Genomic DNA, 7057 nt, shown 5'->3' on the forward strand with positions numbered 1-7057 from the left:
TGAGCAGGGAGAGGAGGTGTCTGTTGGAAGAGTTCAGATCGTGTTCTCTGCGCCAGACACCCACCGCAGGATTTCAGTGTGCGGTGTTTGCTTTTCCACCTACTCATGAGAAAGATGGGAGCAGCGTATTCTGCACAGCAGCACCGTGGAGGAATGGCTTTTCTTCTTCGCAGCATTTCCCCAAGAAACAGTGGGACTGTCAAAATTCACAGCACATTAGAAGAGAATCCCCTTGCATTTAATAGCAGGGGATCCTTTGTAAATCGTGTTCCTTTTTGTTTCCCTCTTGTCCGTGTCTCTCACTCTCTGAAGGTTAGAGCTGCAGTACTCGGGAACGGAGGGCTGCTGCTTCAGATTACGTTGCACACACCTATCAGTGCAGGTTTGGCTGGAGGGCGGGCGTGGGTGATGTTTCTCTTCTAGCCCTGAGCAGTTTTCTACAACTTCATGCAAGCCATCACCTGTTTTGATTTTATTCTGTCGGTTTGCTCCATAAACTGCTGGGTTATAACTCCAGCACACTCTTGCTGCAGGGCTCTGCCCTTGCTCAGGGACAGTTCTGTAGTTAGAGAAGTGGCAGACCCGAGTCTGCAGCGTGCCTCTTCTTCGTAGAGCACTCATGAGCCAGTCAGCCAGCAAAATAGACCAGGTTAAACTGGCGCACACCTTAGTCCAAGGGTCTTGTGCAACAACCATGAGATAGCCGCGCTGGCGGAGAAAGTGTCAGATGAAGCCTTTCTCCTGGCTCCTGGCTTGATGGCTACGCTTGTCTTTCGAGAAGGGAAAGGGCCCGTTTAGATGCTTCATAAATCTCAGTAAGCTACTCAACTAGTAAAGTAAGCTTCGTAGTAAGCTTAGTAAACTGGATGACTAGCAGCTGAGGTCTGCTGTGACGGAGGTGCCTTTAGGCATGGAGAGAAACCAGTGGTGTGCGTAGAGCTTTCAGGTGCTTCCAGGGCTGGGCAGCAAATGGGGACACTGGGGAGATGACACTGGAAGCCAGAGTTCAAGGAATTATAAATTACTAAACCCTTCTGTGCATCTCTGTGTGTTCCCTGGTACTTCCCCAAACAATTTCACTGTTTCTCTACATGTTCTGACCATTTTTCTTGTTTTAAGAGGGAGAAAAAATGCTTCATAAACTAAATCAGGAAGATACGATTGAGAGCTCACATGAGCATGAGGACTCTGTGGCAGAGGTGGCATCTAAGAATAGTTCTGGTGGGCTCGAAAGGGGATTAAGTCAGTGGTGTTCCTTTAGCTCTTTAAAATAACCAGCAAGTTTTTTGAAGAGAATACAACAATTGCTTAAAAATGTTCTGTCATAAATGGAAAAAATAAGAACACTCTTCTGGTCCAAGCGCGCTTGCTGCTTGAAGTGCTTATTTATTTTTTTTTTTTCTGAGATCTGTGCAGATAGCTTTGCACAAAGGCTTTCAAAAGAGGTGGCCAAAGAGTTCTCCAGACTTAGTATTGCATCTCAGGGGGCTAGGAGAAAACTGACGTGGAAACCCTTGAAAAGAATAACCAGAAGGACTTAAATAAATACTGGCTTGTCAACCCAACATTTTTCCCAAACAGACTGATGGGTATAAATAAGAAGTTAAGATAGACCTCACTTCATTAATAAAATGAGCGTGCTTCATTTCATTAAATTTTTCAGGTAATGTAACTAATGCCAGTTAACATGAATTTAAAGCAAATACATACTGTCAAACCAACTTTTTAGACAAGACCGTACATTTAGTTGGTAAAGAAAGTTGGTGTAACAGACCTCTAAGAAGTTAAAATAATCCAGAGTTCACGTGTAACCCATTAAATGGTAAAAAGTGGCTGACATTTCCAAATGCAGTGGCAATGGGGAACCATCATCCAACATGTTTTGGAGCGTGACTGCGTTATTTCGCACTTTGTGGAAGATGTGGAAGGAAATAGGGGAATTGCATTGCTGGAGTTCACAGAGGGTCCAATGGCAGGGAAGCAGCAATTACTGAAGGTGCTGAAGCCCTCATTCAAATCCTGATGGTTTCAATGTCTCAGGAAAAAAAAAAAAATACCTGTGCTGGCTGTTACTTATCCTATTCAGTAATTTGGTGCTTTTCTAGTTTTCTGGAAGCCCTTTCTTCCCACCAGGGTCCCAAGGTATTTGACGACAGCAGCAAGATGATACATGCCAGTTCCTCAAGTACTTGGGAGTAAATCCTGTTACTCCAGATAATTTGTAAAGCGCTACTTTTCCTACATAATTTAGTGCTTCCCTCCTCTGCGTTTTTATCCCATTTTAACCACTGTTAACTACTTTGGCCATTTGTTAACAAGTAAACACTGAAACAACAAGGCATTAAACACTTCACGGCGGTTGTCCTCTATTTATTCACGCTATCCTAGAAATTTGCCACACTTTGTCCTGTTTGCAGAAGCCCTGCTGAGTTTTAAGCCAGAATAGAGCTTGTGAGTAAGCCCTTGTTTGTCCTTCACTACTTTTGCTGTCTCCATCACCACCTTGTTCTCTCGTCCTTTTGAGGATGGTAACACTTTAGAAAATACTTGCTCCCCTGGGCAACCTTGTCTGTTTGACTTCTAGGTTCCCACTGGCCAACTTTCTGAACGTACTGAAATTTGGTCCTATTCCCCCTCTTTCCCATGGTCTTGGAGCTTTCCCATGGGCTTGGAGTTCTCCAAGCTTTATTTTACTGTCACCATCTCCCACGTTGCCTTCTGCTGTCCCATCGTCCGTTGGCTCCTCAGTCCTCTGACTGGGATCTGAACCTGGACCACGTTGTTTCTGGAGCAAGAATTTACCAAATAGCATGGACAAAATACAAGGTATTACCTACAGTACCTTTGAGGGTGGATAAAACCAAGCCTACCCAAAGCCGTGTCCATCCTGGAGCGCCATGGCAGGAAATTCCTGCAGCCCTCAATCCCGAAGGAGCCGTTAGATGAGAGTTTTGTGGATCCCAATCTGGGAAGTGCAAGCTTCCTTGGAAGAGCTGCTATAGCCCCGTATGGCTGTCGATGGGAAGCCCACAAGGGCACCTTGGAGTTTCTAAATTACCTTCCCTTCATGCCACCCCACGTTATTCCTGTGCAGGGAACAGAGAATAGAGTTTTAGCTCTCAGTCTGACTCCCGTTGATATCAATGCTAAAAATTTCTTAGGTGCCAGTAGGACCCTGTATGGGCCCAGCGTAGGCCACTTGGATAGGTGCATCTCCTCAATGATCTAAGGTTTTCCTTCATTATTTCCACAAATCTCATTTTGCCCTTCGATGCACCAATCTGCCAGTTCTTGCAGGAATAAGACGATGACTCAGGCAGGGGAGCAGGATCTGAGAGAAAACAGGCTCTGTTCTTCTAAAAATATTATCCTAAAAATTATCTCTCCTATGAGCAGACTGGCAATAAAGCCACTGCCTTTCTCCACCCACACCCCGATCCAAAGGAACAAATGTTCACTGCTTCCTGCAGCCCTTCCAGGAGACAGGACAACTGTCCCCAAGAGTGTTTCAGGAGAAACCAGCATCCTTGGAACTTGAGTGCTGGTCCATAAGGAGCTGTTGCATGTGCAGGATGTCTGGAAGGACGCCAGTCCCACCAGTCCATCCCAAGTCAACGGGGCCAGAGAGGAACTGGAAAACAGAGGAGCTGTGCTTCTCCCAGGAGAAGGGATGGCCCACTGTGGCCCAGACCTCGCCTCTCTGCCCACAAACGGGCTGCAGGGCTCTCCCAAAAGGTTTCCCATCCAAGATGCACCCATTCACACAGATGGCTCATCCTCAACAAATCAAGCCAAATGCTGATGGGGAGAACTCAGCCCTCATGAGGTGGTTGTATTTTTTTTTTTTAGGGGCTTACAACCAACAATGCAACTAAAACTATTGTATTTTAAGGTAAAGGCCTGCCCTTTTTTCCCCTTCTTGCTTTCATGGAGCCTTCTGGAAACCTGGTTGAGCTCTAGATAATTTTTGGAAAGCCTGATGCCGTCTGTAGCGACACGTAACAGCACAGAAACAAACCCAACCCATTTTCTTCCCAATGAGATCAGCTGGTCGCTTTTGATTTTCTCTAGAAACCTATCTCTTCAGGATCTTTTTTTTTTCCTTTTTTTTTCCTTTTTTTTTTTTTTTTTTTTTTTTTTTTGAAGTCAAAGTCTGTTTCCCGTTTGGTAGGTGACCTGTTTAATGTTTTCCCTGTGTCTGGGAACTCCTTAGTGTAATTAGCGACCTTTGAACTCCACAACTAATCCTGAGCTATTTTGTATTCCTTACTCATCTTTAAGGCTGGACCTTTCTTTTCTTTTGAGTCCGCTGCCACAATTAAAGAAGAAACAGCTGCATTTCAAAGGGATTCCAATTCCAGAAGCTTAATCGTGATTGACATGTTCTTATTCTAAGCTATAAGAAACTCTAAGAGTCCTTTCTTGGGTTAAAACTTCAATCATTTTCTAAAAAATTATCTCAATATGGATTTTATTCATTTTCTTTGATAACCATTCTTTGCGATTTTTTAAACTTGAAAGATGCTTTGAGTTTGCGATGAATATGAACTGCGCCCACCGAAAGAATGAATGGTGTCAGGCGCAGGCTAGATGCAGAAGTGACTAAATTCCATTTATTGTCAAAATCTGATTATGAAACCTGACGTCCGCCATGTAGCTTGACATCCTTCCATGTGCCCAAAAGGTAGGAGAGGTGGAAGCGTTTGCAAATGAACCCCAGGACGGCTTGGTGGGGAGATGGCATAAAGCATGCTCCAGAAATTTAGTTTTTAAACTGTTTTTCCCAATTTTTATAGCGCAGGATTAAAAAGCTGTTGCCTTCCAGCCCTGGAAGAGCCCTTCTTCTCTCCTGAAGAAATGAATTCTCCATGAAAAGTCACAGCAAAAAGCGACTGCCATGAAACAGAGATAACTCGTACGGTTTAAAGTCGTTGCTGTAACCGCACAACAAATCCCGAACAAGGCTGCGGTGGTGAAATCTCTTCCGAGGGCTGATCCTAGAAAATGATGGCAGCCCGTTGGGTCCCGTTATTTAATTATCTCCGTCTCACTTACATTTGAATTCAGCGTGACCTCCGAAAGATGGGCTTAAAAAAAAAAAAAAAAAAAAGAAAAGCCTGAAAATCTGTTTGTGTGCATGTGTTTGGATGGAGCCACATGGGCGGTGGGAACACGGATCCACCGACATCGCTTGCAGCCGCCGGTATAAACCTGCATGAAACCATCCCGAAGAGCCCCGGGTAAGGCGGCAGGCAAGGCCCGGTGTTCCTAAGACAAAGGTCAAATAAAAAAAAGGATGTTAATAAACAGCCCTCTGGTTTAAAGGGACTTTTTTTTTTTTTTTTTTTTTAAGGATTACATCTTAAATTCCAACAAATCAGATTTAGGAGTTACTGAAAGTGAAATTGATCCATCCCTCAGCCAAACTTTGCAATACTTTCCTGTTCTGACATCATTTAGATAGTTAGCTGTATTATCAGATTAAAAACCATTGTACAGGGCCGCTGAAAGGAAAAGGAGCCAAAAAGCTAAACACTGCCTGAATTCTGAACCTTTTAACCTGGCTGAAGTACGTTGGTCCCTGTTATGCAAATACCTTCAATCCTCTGCTAAGTTCAGTGGAAATAATTTTCTTGAATGACAGGTTTATTCAGCAAGGATTCAGTTGGCGATTAATCCCCCTTTGATCTAAGGTATTTCACTTAACTACCAGTTACCTCGTCCTGACAAAGTGCAACCGAGATTAGGGAGATCACTAGAACACGACCAGGGTGTGCGTTTATTCTCCCCAACCGTTCAAAGCGAAGGGCCAAGAATGCAATCTATTTTCAGTATTTGAAGATGGAAAGTCCTGTCTCCTAAGTTAGAAAGTCAATTGAATACCAAATGGTCTTTGGTCCTGACGGAACGGGACAAACGGCTGAGGCATCGTCTTCAGAACCAAGATATTCCCACTAACTCTGATTTTTTGCCGTGCCCTACCCCAGACCTTGTTTTGCAGCCAGGTTTTTCCTCGCTCTTACAAAGCCGCCACTTTATTTCCGCTTAGCGCGTGGCGCGTGTAGAAGATCGCAGCTTTTGAGAAAGCAGATAAGGCACCACATTTTCCAGTTTTAATCTGTCCGGTATTATTCCTTGGCATTCATCTTGCTTTTTGCTAAAAACCCCTTTTCTAGTTCTCCCGCGCGTACAGGCGCAGTGCAATATTTTTGGCTAAAACCAATTCACAGAGGAAAATACATCGCGACAGATTACAGAAGTCATTCACTAAAATAAAAGATTTAATGCAACTGATCTGTGGCTGCCTGACACCTGAAGTGATTTTTTTTTTTTTTTTTTTTTTTGCTTACTCATTCGCCAATGTGTTGTCTTCTTGCTGAATTATTACATCATTTTGTAGAAGCGTAAACCGCAAAAAACACCGCGGCAACCCAGGCGGCACCACGGGAGCGCGGTCCTGATCCGGGGCTTAGCTGGGTCAGCCCGTGAGAAGCTGATTACGGGATTGGGCGTAAAGCTGTATTTTCTTATTGCGAGTGGAAAGGCGGAACAATATCATTTGCGGGATTTTTTTTTTCTTTTTTTTTTTTTTTTTGGTAAAGTGGCCGCCAGGATTTTCACTCTCAACTCTCTGATTTTAGGGGTTGTTTGTAGGTAAATAAGCCTGAGAGAAAAATTATTCCACTTTTAGGACCTTACCCATCCTGGGATATTGGGCAGTTACATGAACAAATTCCTTGTCCGTAGAATCTGTTAAAATCAATCTCCCAAAGCAAAACCGTGTAGCTATGCCCTTCCAGAATCAGGGCTGTATTTGAGCATTTCTAGATTCCACAGGCAACCTTTAAACCATCCTTCAGATATGTTGTTGGGTTTTTTTATTCCCTGACATTAATTACTTTGACTTTTTAAGAAGAGGTGAGTACTTTCATGAGAAATGACCAGCCTGCGCTGTGGTCCCCTCACCCCAGTTGCATCCCTCCTCATTTACTCTCATTTCCAAGGAAAATTTCCGAAGCGTTTCCTTGCCGGACTCTTCACCCACTGCAGCCGTAAA

Source organism: Chlamydotis macqueenii, chromosome 5 (genome assembly GCF_036417535.1).
Source record: "Chlamydotis macqueenii isolate bChlMac1 chromosome 5, bChlMac1.mat, whole genome shotgun sequence".
Classification (NCBI taxonomy): Eukaryota; Metazoa; Chordata; class Aves; order Otidiformes; family Otididae; genus Chlamydotis; species Chlamydotis macqueenii.